At 41.2% G+C, this 15,721-nt stretch overlaps 1 protein-coding gene across 4 annotated transcripts in view; it reads left to right on the plus strand.

The window, feature by feature from the left end:
- FKBP5 (FKBP prolyl isomerase 5) overlaps positions 1 to 15,721 on the plus strand; it is a 117,692-nt gene that overhangs the window by 1,877 nt on the left and 100,094 nt on the right. The gene's annotated exons all lie outside the window — the stretch shown is intronic.

Raw genomic sequence — 15,721 nt, forward strand, 5'->3', positions numbered from 1 at the left:
CTACTCTGTCTTACAGGAATGCAGTGTCTTGGAGTGGACTCAATAGCAGTGAGTTTGGTTTGGATTTTCATAGAAACAGTATCTTTTTTAACACTTGGGTTATTAAGGCACTCGACATTTGTGAAAAGTGCTTGATTTAATTGACTCAGCGTTTTCTTCCAACACGTCTTGTTTAACATATAGGATATGATTTACACTTGGAGAGGTATTTTTAACTTCTGAAGAACACAGTTACTGACTTTGATTTAGAATAATCATGCGGCCTTGTTAGTGTGTCATGATCATTTTACTTATATAACTTGTAGCATAATTGAGCGACACTTTAGCCACAAGGTTTTCATTGTACTATTAGAGTGCGCATGTGTATCTTTAAGATGTTTTAGTTCTCTAAACTACAACACAACAAAGCAACAGGTAGGTCAACTGAGAGGTCTTTGTCTTTCTAGCATTTGGTTGTGGGACTGTGGGATGGTTTTCTTTTTAACGCAATTTTAACCAGTTCACAAATGAGAAGCTTAAAATATTGGATTGGGCAACTAACTCCAAACTTCAATTTTCTTTTATTCTTGGATTGAAACAGATCGCATACACACACACAAGCACAACACACATCGTTTCCTAGTTACTCCGCAGTTTAGAATGAACTATGCACAGAGGAAACGTTCTTTGCCCGGCTGTAGAAGACATTAACTGTTGAAAGTGGAGTTGGTTTTTGAATGTTTAGGGAGGATGCACTGATTGGATAGTGAGGCCTCCTCCTGTTGATAGGCTGGGCGTATTCTATATAAATAATGATAAGGAAATTTACAAGATGGGGGATGTGGTTGTCCTGAGTGATTCATGTAACTGTTCTTTAAAATGTGTAGAAATATGTTATTTTAAACACTACTATGTAACAGAGGAGCCCTGGTGGCGCAGGGGGTTACACGTTGGGCTATTAACCACAAGGTCAGCAGTCCAAACCCACCAGCTGCTCCACTGGAGGAAGATAAATTGTCCTGCACCTTTAAGGATTTCCAGCCTTGGAAACCCTATAGAAGGTCATTATGAGTCAGAAGGGACTTGATGGCAGTGACACGTGTAACAGAAGTTAAGTTACAGTCCTCATCCTGTGATGAATGCCTAAACATGGTTATATTTTATAGAATGACTTGTATGAAAGCACATTTTAGATGACTAAAACATTAAAAGTAACTTAAAGGCCCACCTTAAAGTCCAGTTTTTAAATCTTTTACTAACTGAATTTTGTCCGCTCTAATCTATTTTCTGTTTGTCTCTTTTTCAACTGACTTTGGTCAAACAGTATAGTCATGGCCCTGACCAATTTAGGGCATCTATAGAAATAACACAAAGCCTCTAATTATAAAATTACCACCCAATTTCAGTTTCAAAATTAAGTATAAATGGTACTCTGACATCTACACAGTAAGACAGTGGTAGTGTTTTAAAGTGAATTGGGGGTGTGTGTGAGTAATTTTGAATGACTAAAACTATAACACACAAGAGCTTCTATCAAAATAGCTAAATTAGAGGAAAATTAAATGTCATGATTATAGACATTAATACTTCTTTATTTGTCAGTAACATGCATGCGATCTCTGGCTTTAGAGTCTCTTCCCTTTAATGTAATTTTTTTCACAATTCCTAAAGAAGAATTTACATTCTATATACTCTAAAATCCTAAAATCTATTGATGCCAATTAATTAAGTACATTTTACACTTCTGAAGTGATTTGAGGTTTCTCAAATCGGATAATGATTAGATTTTGTTTTTTACATTTTCTAACTGTTTACAGCACACTTCTAACTGCACATCTTTAACTTCTCATGTCATAGCTCCAAAAGTGTAAGGAAAATTAAAACTTTTTATCAGACTTGTTGGCTGTCAGCATGTAAACAACATAGATTTTGTTTCAAAAACAATAGCTTTGTGCAATTCCAGCCGCAAAGAAGGTGTTTAATAACTGTGCAAACATATAGGGCAGTTTTGTCAAATGAAACAGGATAGAATACTAACAAGGTCATACGTACCCTTGTAAATGTAATCTTTGTGGCTACCAAGTTACGATGGGTAATTTAGCAATATCTAAAATGCTGAACCTTCAGCATTGCAAAATATTTCATACGTCTTCTATTCTATTATGTCGAGAGTTGACTAGCATTTGGCTGCAATTTAAACGTGTTAAGTATTAAATCCTTGAATAGGATGCTTAACTTGATATTTACTTCTAGGCTTTGGGAAAACATTTCGTTACAGAGAGAGAAGGACCGCTGGAGGGAATGTGGGGTCTTCAGATTTGGTATACCTCGTGTCTACCCTTAGCCATTAAAAACATTATTTTCACTCCCTTAAAATAAGCAGGCAAAGCATTGAGCAGTTGTGGGAGGTAGCTGTTTGGATCTGTGCTCTGCCATCTCTTGTAATATTTTCTTAATCAAGACTATTTTCTTTTTTTTGTTTTAGAAAAAGTGCGAGTGTTTGACAAATAAAATGGTGTCTGTTCCTAGTCAACTAATGAGATGTTAAGTAAGCAGTCATACATGTGTGAAAGTTAAGGTAGTAGGGTTAAGCTTTGTCACATTTGTGGAATTAAATGTAAAGTTTGGGAAATAAATAACCAGATGCTAGGGTTTTAAGATTGCGAAGGTAGTATATTTTAAGTATGCTTTTCCAATTGCTTGTTTTTTGGAAGGAGGAAAAGAGGAATAGGAAATTTTCATCAAAGAGTCAAAGAGATAGGTCTCCCTGACCATCCTCCTCCCACCCTTTGCAGTTGCAAACTGTCCTGATGAGGAGGCTGTGGCAACGTTCTGGAGTCCTTTGTGGCATTTTGCTCAGTCCTGGCAATTTGTAGGTGGTAATTGAGGAGCCGCCCGCTCCTCGTTTCCTGGAAAGGGCCATCTGATTGTCAACAGCAGAGTTACAAGTTTCAAATTGATCTCTTCAAATGTTAGATTTGTGTGTGTTTCTCAATGTTCCTCTCTCAGGGAATGAAAGAACCGCTGTTACTATCTGCTAAAACTTACTCAGTGGAATTTGAAAATTAAAATGTCTATTTCACAAAGTGAGCCTTTATCAGAACATATTCTGATTGAGGCCGGAATGTTCTTTGCTCATGTTAAATATTAACCACTGAAATGATTTCCATATTTAACTTTTGTTATGAAGCAAAACAATAAAATAATCTTATTAAAATCGTACTACCTTTTTTTCCCATCTAGCATGAAAAGTATGTGAGAGAATATGGCAACAGTTCATTATTATTATTCCCCTAAAATGTTTTGAAATTCTCGTGTGGGAAGGCATGTTTGTTATAAGCGGAAATATTTTCAGTAAAGCAGAACAGAGTAATTTACACAGAGAGACATTTATTTCCCTTTTGAATTATTCCTAGGTGAAGACATCATACTTATTCAGAAAAATTGAGCTGATCATTCCTATTTTGGATTTATTCTTGCTCTGAACTGTATTAGTTAAAAAAATCTTTGTTAATCATAACAAATCTGTGTGTGACACACACGCACAATCCACGTATGTGTGTGAAAAGAGCCCTCATGGAACAGTGGGAAGCATTGGGCAGTTAAATGGCAGGAGAGGTTCCACCGTTCTGCTCTGTGGGAGAAAGATGAGGGTATTCCTGTACAGACTCACTTCCTTGGAAACTCTGTGAGGCAGTTAGTTCAGCGCCGTCCTGGAGTGTCATTGTGAGTCAGCAAAGACCTGATGGCAACGGGGTTTGCTTTTTTGTGCTTGGTTGTTTATATATGTGTGTGTAGGTTGATCAATCTATCTCTCCATCTGCCTGTACTGCATTATTTTCCAGATTTATTTATATGCGAAACTTTTTCCCTCCCAATGACAATCCTGTGGGACCAAGAAGATTGGAAGTATCTGTCTGCCGAAGGACTCACTCATCATAGCCTTAACGCTCCCAGTAATGAACACTTAATCACACAGCAACGTCGACGAGTCTAAAGTAGTCTGCAGAGCCAGAGAAGCCAGACCCAAATGAGTGCGATGTGATATTATTTATGTGAAAAACAAGAACAGGCAAAACTGAGGGATGATGATAGAAATCAGGACAGTGGTTGCCTCTGGGGAGGGATTCCGGTTGACTGGAAATTTCCATCATTCCACAGAAGAAATTTTGGGAATGATGAAAATATTCTATATCTTGATTTGGCTGAGGGTAATGCAAGGGTACACTTTATGGTAATTTTAATTTTGATTTGATTTTAACATAAACAGTTGCGAGACTAGTAAAAGGGATTTTTCCTTGCACCTTTATTGGATTCATCAATTGTTGGTACTCACATTTGCTCAGAGTTACTAAGTGGGATGCTTAATGTTTGTGCATTCTATGGATATGTATATTTTATTTTAATGAAGAAAGGAAAAGCTAACAGTGTTTTTTGAAGATGAGAATGAGCCTGTTATCTGAAAACAGTTAAATAACTTGATGCGTTATTAGACATGTTGACAGTCTTTTGTCTCTACACACACATGCACGTGGGCTGCTTCTCCTGAAAGTTTCTTGTCAACACATGTCAGTTTGAAAAAACAGAATCGCCAGCATGAAAGAAACCTTGCTTTGTTTTACTATCTTATGCACATTGCCTTAGGAGCCCTGGTGGTGCTGTGGGGTGAGTGTCGGACTGCTAACCACGAGGCTGCTGGTTCAAAGGCACCAGATGCTCGATGGGAGAAAGGTGAGGCTTTCAGCTCTCCCCAAAATTTGCAGCCTTGGTGCCCTGTGAGTCAGGCTCAATGGGGCGACAGATTTATTTATTTGTTTTTATTTTGATGCATGTCACCTAGGATTGAGAGTGCTTTTTAGCAATGACTTTCTGGGATTTGAAGACGGCCATTCTTCCTATTGAAAAGAGTATTGCTCCTCCAGTGTGTGAGGTTTTGCAAAGATGTGAAAAAAGTGTTTACTGTCCCAGAACTTTCCAGCCCGAGGAGTAGAGGCAAGCGAGCCTAGCTGACATTTCTGGGTGGTACTATTTGTTGTGGGGAGGCAAGGTTGGTGCTTGTCTGCTTTACCAAGTGGTCTCGGTCAGTGGTAAGTCTGTGGCTCTTGGTTTGAGTCCTGCCGAAGCTTTGCTAGCGTGCTGTGCTTTACAAGAAATTTATTTAAATCATAGCTTCATTAGTACAGTTATCTTCTGATTCCCACGTTTAAGCAGAGGAACAAACAAAACAAAATTGATAGGGATGCATCTCGGCTCCACAGTTGAGCGCAAACACCTTATCAGATCATCGTAAGTGAAACCATTGAGTTCTGTTATGTCTGCTTATGTCACAGTGTATGTCTCATTAACATCAATGGCTTTGATTAATGGTCATGAGTCACCCGAGTCCTGCTGAGCTCTCTCAATGAGGTAGTGACAAGGGCTTCGAGTTTGCAAGGTTTCAGGGGTTGGAGGATGACGATGAGGATAACGAATGACTACACTTCAAAGGCCTGTCTTGAAATGAAAACAATTTCTTCTGGTGGCTTTTTTATTTCTTGATTTCAGAGACATTGATTTTACACAATGCATGATTACATTTGAGGTTGTAAAAGCAATAAAATATAAGCGGCATCTTGTTCTTGCAGTTTGAGGTCTAGGATCGTTTCTTGGCTGACTCATTTCTGGCTGTTCATGCATTCAAACTCTGGTTCCAACCTGGTGCCCCATTTCTATCAGGAGCCCGGTGCCCTTGGTTACCCTTGGTTCAGGAAACACCCTTCTTTAACTGAAGTCTCCATGACATCAGTCTCACCCCAGTAACACTACACTTGTTGGGCAGGAACAACAACACGCTTGGGCATCAGCAGCCTGTGAAAAACTACAGTTGTTCTTGAACAACCCATTTTGAACTGAGTAGCCTCACTTATATATGGATTCCTTCCCACCCCCCCGCCCCACTTTTCCTGTTGCTACTGCCGTGAGCTCAAGTGTTTCCAGCCATCTTTGGGAGAACTGGATCTGTCACTCTGAAATTATTAGTGTCACACGTTGTTATGAAGTGAGCGTGAGAAACAGTTCGGCGCACTGCAATAGTAATCGGAAAGCAAAAAAAAAAAAAAAAGCTTCATGGAAGGAGACCCTTGAGTCCAAACCTGCCAGTGCTGTTAAGGGTCAACTGAGCGTTATACAGGGATTTTCAGCCACATGACAGGTCAGGCCTCTTAGCCCCACAAGGTTGAAAGGGCAATTGTATCTATAGATCATTTAGGGCAGTGCTGACATTTTCCCAATGTTAAATCTTCCAATCCACGAGCTTGGAATTTTTCCCATTCGTGTTGGTCTCTGTTAGTTTCTGGCCAGTCATGCTCTACAATTTTCCGTGTGTAAGTCTTTTATGTCCTTGGTTGGCTTTATCCCTAGGTATTTTACCCTTTGGGGAGCCATTGTAAATTATTTCCTTGGCTTCTTTCTATCAATTCATAGACTGGGGGGAAAAGAAAGATGAACATTTTTAAGTGTCTCATCGGAATAAGCGATTGCAAACATTCGTTCTTTGTAGACTAGGGAACGCTTCATCTAGAGTGTTAGTTTATCTTCAAAGCAATGCTGTTTACTACCTTCTCTTTCTCTGAAATCAGTCATCACACAGCTTTAATTGCCGCTCCTTTCTAAGCCCAAATCCACATCTCTGAGACCCAAATTTTCACCTGTGTCCCGAAACTAGGTCTGTTTAAATACTGCACCTGCACAACTGACCCCCCCCCCCCCGCACTCCCTCCAGCTCCCTCCAAGGATGTCTCTGCCCCACTTCCCCCTTAGCTATTCATGATCTCATTACTCTCCTCCTTTAAAAAATGTGATAAAATGTACATTACGAAAGTTGATCGTCCTTTTGTTAGAATCCAGCGACACAAATTACATTGATCATGTTATGCCATTGTTATTATTTCCAAATGTCTTTCATTTTCCCACGCCGAAACTCTTTACCCTTAAGCAATCGTTTCCTATACCCTCTCTCCTCCAGCCCACGGTGACCACTGATAAACATTTGCTTGTTCTAGATCCTTAATGTACGTGGGCTCCTGTAGCACTTGTCTTGTTGTGTCTGTCTTATTTTGCTCACCATAATCCTCTCAAGGTTCATCAATATTATAGTATCACAACTCCCTTTCTCCCTGAGGCTGGGTAACATTTGCTGTGCAACATTGAAAAATCCCTTCCTCTGGCAGATGGGTTGTTTCTACCTTTCTGGCTACTGTGACTATTGTTACAATAAGCACTGGTCTGCAAGTTGTTTGAATCCCTGCTTTCGAGTCTTTGGGGCTTATAACTAGGAGTGGAATTGCTAAATTACATTGTATTTCTCGGTTTACCTGCACTGTTTTACACTGTGACTGCACCATTTTACGTGGTTGCCAGCATGGATGAGCGTTCTGATTTCTCCACATTTTCCCACACATCTCTTATTCACATAAGAACCGCCCTCGTGCATGTGAAAGTGATCTCTCTGTATAGTTTTGATTTGTGTTTTTCTAATAATTCATGATGTGAGTGGCCATTTGTACTTTGATTTTGGAAAGGCTTCTTTTAGAAATTGGATTTGGGGCATTTTTTGCTGTTAAGCCTGGTCTGGTTTCTTGGAGTAATTGTCCAGCATACAGACTGGATAAGTACGGTGAGAGGATACAGCCCTGATACACCCCTTTCCTGCTTTCAGACCACGCAGTATCTCTCTCCTCCGCCTGAATGGTCTATGGACAGATTTCCCATGAGCGCAATGAAGTGTTCTGGGATTTCTTGCACAAAGCCATCCGTACTTTGTCAGGAACCAAATGCTTTTGCTGATCAGTTCTTTCTTCCTTCAAACACAGGTAAACACAGGCAAGCATCTTTCTGGTGTTCTCTGCTTTCCATCAAGACTCATCTGATATTGGCAATGATCAAGCTTTTCGGAGCTGTACGGTGCTAGTAAACTGAGCGGGTTGGATTGGATGTTGCTTTATGTTTCCTTTCAAACTCAGAAATTCTAAGAATGAGTGGGTTTTTTTTTTTCAGAAAGGGGGAAAAAAAACCCTCCTAATTTATATCCTTTTTCTACTCTGTGATTATTCTTTGACTGTTTCACATACTTATATTTCTATTAGAAGTTTCAGAGAAAAAAAATGAAAGGAGTCAGTTGTTCATAAAATGATTAGCGTTTAGTGTTTTTGTTTATGTACCTTTTTCTACTGAATTCGGGAGCCTGACTTTCACCTTTCTTTATTTTTCTTTTATTATTATTTTTTTGACTTTCACCTTTCTACTCCCCCATCCCCTTTTTCAAAATAAAATCAACTTCACTTTAAAGTGTGACTTTCCAACATCTCTTTGCTTCTTGCCACTGCTGGTTTCTAGCTACCTACCCATCACGAGCCATGTTTCATTATGGGTATGGGATTGATCAAGTAAGCCTGAGGTCTTAGCCGTATTATTAGATTAGGTTCCGAAGTCCCCGTCAATGGGATCAATGTGCAGCATTCTCTGCAGTGCAGCAATTAGGGAGATGTGTCCGAGGGTGAACAGTCCGGGAGCCGGAGGGAGCAGGAGTGATATAATAGAGAATGTCCAAGGATTATTCTAAAAATTTGACGTTTTTATGATGGTGACCCCGCCAGTGATAGTGAAGTTCTGAAGTCTTAGTGGGCTGGGGTTTTTGAAGGCAAGAACTGTACCCCCAGTGTGGAATCTTTAGCACCCGGTGTAACGCCCACCACAGGAAGTGCAATTTGAAATGGATAATTGGACAGATCGGTCCCACTTTTGAAGCTGTTTCATGGTATGCTGGGAAGGCACAGTACCATGGGGATTGAGAACTTGGTAGAGACTAAAACAAGCCTGTTGAGGTTTGAATCTCATCTCTACTACTGCGTGATATTGGCCAAGATAGTTAGCTTCTCTCAGCCTATTCTCTCCCCGGTAATATTGGGGTGGGGGGCAACATTAATACCCCTTTTAGGGTTGTTGAGAGAACTATATAGGGCAATACATGTTGTGGTACAGTGGATTACGTCATACAGCCTTTCCTGTCTTGGTTTTGTAATTCCTACCAAATAATTGATATCAAAATCACTGCCATTGAATCTATTCTGACTCCTACTCCTTATCAGACAGAGTAGAACTCCCCTAGGGGTGTCTTGAGACTATAAATCTTTACAGGAGCAGAGAACCTCATCTTTTTCCTGAGGAGCAGCAGGTAGGTTTGAACTGCTGACTTAGTCGTTAGGAGCCCAATGCATATTGCACACCACCACCAAATAAGGTCCAGCTTACAACGACCCCCTGTGGTTCTCTGAGACTATTTAACTGTTTATGGAAATAGAAAGCTCAGTCTTTCTAGGAGCTGCTGGGGTTTTGAACTGCTGACCATGTGGATTGCAGCCCAACTCATAACCACTACACCATCAGGGATCCTGAAATGATGGGCTGACAGTATGCAAAGAAGGTGCTTGTGGGTGTAAGGGGATTGGACAGCTTACCAGTAATGCGAGTAAGATGCATGCTACCCTTATGGTGGGACCATGCAAATAATGGACAAGGAACTGTAACAATATAAGAAATGGGCAGTTGTTCCTTCCCGCTGGACTTAAAATAGGCTCACCCAAAGGTGGAAAAGGGAAACGTCACTACAACCAAGAACAAATGATCTGGCGAGAGTGCATCTTTTAGACCTGGGTTCCTGTGCTGAGAACCCCCTGCAGCTATGAGACTATGAGACGGGGAGGGAGCCGTGACCCTGGAGATGCTTTGAGATGGTGAGAACCAGCAGCAGGAGCTCCAGTAGGAGACAGCCGTGACACTTGCCCGCGCGGATCCCGAGCAGACCCAGCGGCAGACAGGGCGAGAAGACGCTGTCCTGATCAAGAACTATGTCGCTGTGTCTTGAATCGTTCCAGTTACTTCTGAGGTGTCCCTGTTCCCGAGTTGCACTCGGTGACTTCCCTAATGAGCCACTTAACTCAGTACAGTTTGTGAGTCTGGGAGACATTGCAGCAAATTACGAAAGCCTGAGACTGGAAGGGAAGGAAGTCACACTCACTGCTATTGAGTCCTTTCTGACTCACAGTGAGCCTAGGGGAGAGAAACCCAAGCCTCACCCTTTCTAGGAGTAGAAAGCTTCATCTTGCTTCCTTGGAGCAGCTGGTGAGTTTGAAGCACAGTTTGGTGAAATTGGGCGCCTGGGACATCTTGACTTTAACATTTACAGCCTCAAAATTCCCGTATAAGGTTACTTATGAGTTGGAATTGACTAATGGCAGTCATTTATTATTATTATTTTTAATAGTAAGTGGCTACATTAGACTCTCCCGGTAGAATGAGGTTTGTTCTGATCTGTGTTAGTCCAGGTAGATGAGAGAAACAAATTCATAGAAACAAATTCATAGCAAGAGCTTTATGTAAAAGAGCAATTGTACATTAAGAAAACATGCCAGCGCAGTCCAGGTTAAGTCCATAAAACCCATATTAGCCAATATGTCCAATACCAGTCTATACATTCTTCAGACTCCCGCAGCACATGCAGTGATGCCAAATGCAGAAGGAAAGACCACAGACCACAGTGGGCAGAAAGTCTTGTGGATCTCGTGGCAGTGGAAGCAGCTCAGTGCTGGCAGGGGTCTCCACAAGGCTTCTCCAGCTCCAGGACTCTAGCATAGCTCCATGTGTCTTGTCAACAGGAATGTCTCACAGGGAGAGAGTGTGTGTGCGTCCTGCCTCCCATGAGCTATTTATTTCCTTAGTACCTTCAAATGAAGTCATCAAACTGCAACCTGATTGACAGGATAAACTCCACCCCTTCACTCTTCATAGTCTCAAGTTGACAACAGATTATGTAACTACCACATGCTCATTATAGAAGAGAGTATTCTTTTACATATAAGGCCCTTAGGCCAGAGTTTGGTCTATATCTTCAATAAACATTAAATACTATCATATTTGTGGGAGATTGGGTGGCATGCTGGGTTACATTGTGATGGAAACTGCAAGGTTGAGCTGCTAACTGCAAGGTTGGCAGTTCAAAACCACCAATGTTCCAAGGGGGAAAGAGTCGATTCCGCCTCCCGGTGACCTTGTGTAGGGCTTCCCAGACTAAATCTTCCTAGAAGCAGACAGTCTCACCTTTCAGCCATGGAGCAGTTGGTGGATTTGAATCACCAGCCTTGCAGTTAACAGTCTAGCTGACATCACCACTGAGGCTGTGGATAAACCCCAAACTCACTGCCATCATGTCAGTGCTGACTCATAGCGACTCCTTGTGGGTTTCTGAGACTCACTGTTTCTGGGAGCAGAGAGCCCAGTCTTTCTCCCAAGGAGCTGCTGGTGGTTTCGAACTGCTGACCATGCGGATCACAGCCCAGTGAGTAACTCCACTAGGGCTCCACATGGATAATGAAGTGTGTTTCAAAGGATGAGCTCAAATTGGCTGGCTGGATAACCTTTGGAAAACAGCAACTGCTCTGTTGGCACAGTGCTGAGCTGCTAGCCATAAGAAGCTCAGTGGTTCTGTAGTGACTCTGCTCCCACCTTGCTGAGCTTGTTAACAGTTTGCCCCACGGAGGGCTTGATCATGTGCTTGCAAGAAGTCAGCCACTGAAAGACCCCCTGGGGGACAGTCCTCCTCAGACTCGCATGGGGGTGTAGGAGTTGGCCAGTGGGTTTGTTATGGGGGCAGTCTGAGTCGGAACCAACTTGACTGCCCCTGGTGTGGTTTGGTTCTTAGGTGAGAAAGTAAGTAGGAAGTGAAGAACCGTGGTAGGATTTCTTGGGTTATTTCCAAGTTTGTATCTCTAGCACTTCCCACTTTCTCGATTTCACTGTAACTGAACCTTCTAATTTTGAAAATGAATATCATAATTTATTTCAGAATTTTTTGCCCCTTTGATTTACCTTTTTTTTTACTCCTGTAAGCATGAGTTTTTGGCGATTTCCCCCCTTTTCACTAAATATAACAGTTGTTTAAATAGTTCTTAGTCTATTGGTGTCTGACTATCGTCCTCTCTGTCCAGCTACCTTCCTTTCAAAACCCTCACCTAGATTCTGGACCACAAAGCCGTAACATGGAAAAGGAGAGAGTGAGTAAGAAAGGGAGACAGAGGTGAGGAAACATCTTCTGGTTCAATCATCTGGTTTTACAGACAAAGAAACAGAGAGCCAGAAGAAGTAAAGTTAAAGGCTTAACCCTCCCCCTTCCCCCTACCTCCCTCCAAACCCACTGCCATTGAGTCAATTCTGACTTGCAAGGATCCTTTGAAGAGTTTCTTAGGCTACAACTCATCACAGGAGCAGACAGCCTCCTCTTTCTCCCAAGGAGCCGCTGGTGAATTTAAAGTACTGAACTTGCAGCTAGGAGTCCAATGTTTGCTTACTTGACTGCACCACCAAGGCTCTGGAACTCAAATTAATCACAGCCAATTAATGAACATGACTGCCCCTTTCAAGACTGAACCAGGGCTGTGTATTTTTGTTATTGTTGTGGTTACTTGTTTATTTTACCATGAGCCTAGTGTGAGTGTCAACCACGCGAGTGGGAATTATAGCAGTGCCATCAATCAGCATCCTCCTGGAGCTGTAAAGCAGCAAGACAAATCATTTTGTTATCAAATCATTTTGTGATGACCGTTCAACCCTCCTGGTTGAGGGAAGGGGAGCATCACGATTTTAATGTTTAAAACCAAGGCTCCCAAATCTGCACTGAGGGGCAAAGCGTTTCCTTTCATTTTTAGAGGTGTGTCGCGTATGCATATGATCGCGCTATGCACATAAGCAACAGTCTCCAAAAGAAGTGAACGCTTGTTTCCACCGAGTGATGGACAGGGCAATATGAAGGCGTTAGAAGATGCTGAGAATCAAAATTTCATCTCACAGCCTGTGACCCTGAACTCCTGCCGTTGCACTAAGCCCCTGCACTCAAGCTTCAGTCTTTTGGAATTGAGTCTTTGCCCCATAGAATGGTGAGATGGTGTCTGTGGGTCATCTTCTATGAATGTAGCAGAGCCCCAGGAGAGCTCTGGGGGCATAGTAGGTGCCTACTATGTGGAAGGGCAGCTGTTTGAGTCCACTAGTCACTCTGAGGGAGAACGAATCGCAGCCTTGGAAACCCACAGAGGCAGTCAGAATCAGCTTCATGGCAGTGAATTAGGAGTTTACAACCCCCCCGTCCCCCACTGTTTTCCTACCTAGCTGCAAAATGGTAGGAAAGACTGTATATATATGAATATATTCATATTCACAAATTTAGTGCCAGAACACACTAGCTGCTCAATAAATACAGTCTCAGAAACTCACAGGGCCAGTTCTACCCTGTCCTATAGGGTCACTATGATTCGGCACTGACTCCATGGCAGTGAGGGTTTTTCTTGGGCTGGGGGAGGGGTCCGTTTTCCTGCAAGTAATTTTTTTCTCATATAGTATGAAAAGAATGCCAGCTCCTAATCACCAGTTCACTGCTTGATCCCTGCCCCTTTCTTCCTTTGAAAGGTATTGTTTCAACTGTAGCAAAATGCCCTTTCTGATTTTGAAATTTCATATGAAACCTCCGAAACCCCCCCCCAAAACTCAACAACAGCCAATCAACAGAACAGCCAAACTCTCCGCCATCCAGCTGGTTCTGACTCATAGCAACCCTGTGGGGCAGAGTCGAATGGCCCTGCTGGTTTCCCAGACCACAGCTCTGTAGCGGAGCCGAGGCTGCCGCTGCGCCCGGGCTCAGAAGTCCAGAGCATAGCTCACCAGACCACCAGCCCTGCCACAGTGAATTGAGTGTCCAGAGATTTGTGTATGTACACATGACGTGTTGTTCCTTTAAGCATAATTGTGCCATGAAATCACTTTTGCAGTTGGTTGTCTGTACATGCTCTGTACTCTGTCCCCATGAGTAAAGAAAGAAAGCGTGTCCCAACCTCTGTGAATCCTGGCACATTCTTTCCGGAAATCCGACTGCTGGACTAGAAACGCTCACTTTTCCTTATTATTTTCAAACACTGTGACATGGAATTGTATAAGCCACAAATGTCTATATAAAAAGATGTCCACCATGTGTTGTATTAGATTACTTATTTATATCACCCATGGTTTCTTTTTCCGGTCTTCCTTTTTCTGAAGAGAATTTTTTGCCTCTTCTGATCTGATTTATTTTTTATTTTCTATTTGAATGGTTACCCGGTATAACAAGTTTTAATCTCTAATTAAGAGGGAAGGGGAATAGATAAAATCAGTTTGGGATCATCTTTTGGGACTGTGTGCATGCAGGTTTCTTTTATGCCGTTCTTCATGGGGATAAAAGATTTTCTCTATTTTGTAATGTTTCTTATCGTGGATCACCTTACTGCTGTTTAAGAAAATCGGTTTAACTGTATGTTCTTGGGTGGTTGCTAGCCCTTCTAAAGGTATATCGTAATAGCTTTCGGCAGTTACATTTGTCCTTAGAATTATTATTATTTGTAATTTAACTTCTTTAGGTCTAAGCCCTTTCATTCTCACACCCTGCAAAGGGGTAAGGCGCACCTGGTCTTCCCCACTTTTCATCACCATAGACCTTGTATTATCATTTCCTAGTTTTTATTCGTGCCTTTAAAAACCAGGAGCTTTGATATGGGCTGTGCATTTTTCTAGACTGTGTTCACTGCCCAGAATGTGTTCATTTCTCTTTCCTATTGTTAATGTGTCTGTATTGTAAGTTTTCTTTGTTTGATTAACGGTATGTTATTGTTTAGTTCTTGGTTACACTTGTCAGTTAGTTTGTAGTTTCTGCTAAAGATTTTTGTTCATCTTTTCAGTACCTCAGTCTTCATGTAACTCAGCGTTTTGGGCAGTACCATATGCTAAACATTTTCACGTTTATAATTTCTAAACATGTGTGACTGAGTTTTTCTTATTTTTTTTAAGGTTCCATAATTAGTGTAGGACTCGCTGAACAATACCTATTGTCAATTTGGCTTCTTAGGCTGCTGATAATAGTGTATGAGAATTTGATAAGCATTTTATGTGAGTTAATTTTCTTTCTTTTAAATAAATTACCTTGCTTTTCAATACCAGTTTTGTTAGTAAATTTAAAAACAGCTGTTTAACCCCTTATTCAACGTTGTTAGTTTTAATAATTCAAATTCTGATTTGAATTTCATCATTTATTATTTTGCCATTCTGTAATTTAAAAAACAAGATTACTCTTGGCTTTTCTGAAAGTGAATCATGAATCGGTGAAATAATTAACTTTAAAGGAGGAAGATTGAAGCTACATTTTAGAATCTATATTTTATAAATTGGGTTCACACATTACTCAATGATGTGAGGGCACACATTTTTTAAAAGTTGTTACATTTCTTTGGCTTTTTAATGTCTCTGGGGACTTCAGAAAGGTTGTGGAAAAAATATAACTGAAAGATGATATTTTTTCATGACTTTTTTGGGGCTCCCTCATGTATTCCCTCATGGATTCCTCTAATCACTGAGAAAGATTTGAAAGTAGAGATTAAAAGGCAGAACAGTTAAAAAAGAAGTCAAAAGGTGGCACTAAGCCACATGAGAAATAATGAGGAGAGTGAGAGGTGGGGGAGAAATCTTTACACTACTAGTCTGAGGTAAGGTAGTTACTGCATTTGAACATTAAGTTGAGCTCCGAGCTTCCTGGCAAGCAAGAGAAAAAGGAAACAGGATGGTTTTTATAGTTATTGCCTGATAAAGAAAGCTTTGAGGAGAGAGAAGCCTTTTCTGAATTCTGAGTTACAAACGG

The sequence above is a fragment of the Tenrec ecaudatus genome, chromosome 7, assembly GCF_050624435.1.
Source record: "Tenrec ecaudatus isolate mTenEca1 chromosome 7, mTenEca1.hap1, whole genome shotgun sequence".
Taxonomy (NCBI): Eukaryota; Metazoa; Chordata; class Mammalia; order Afrosoricida; family Tenrecidae; genus Tenrec; species Tenrec ecaudatus.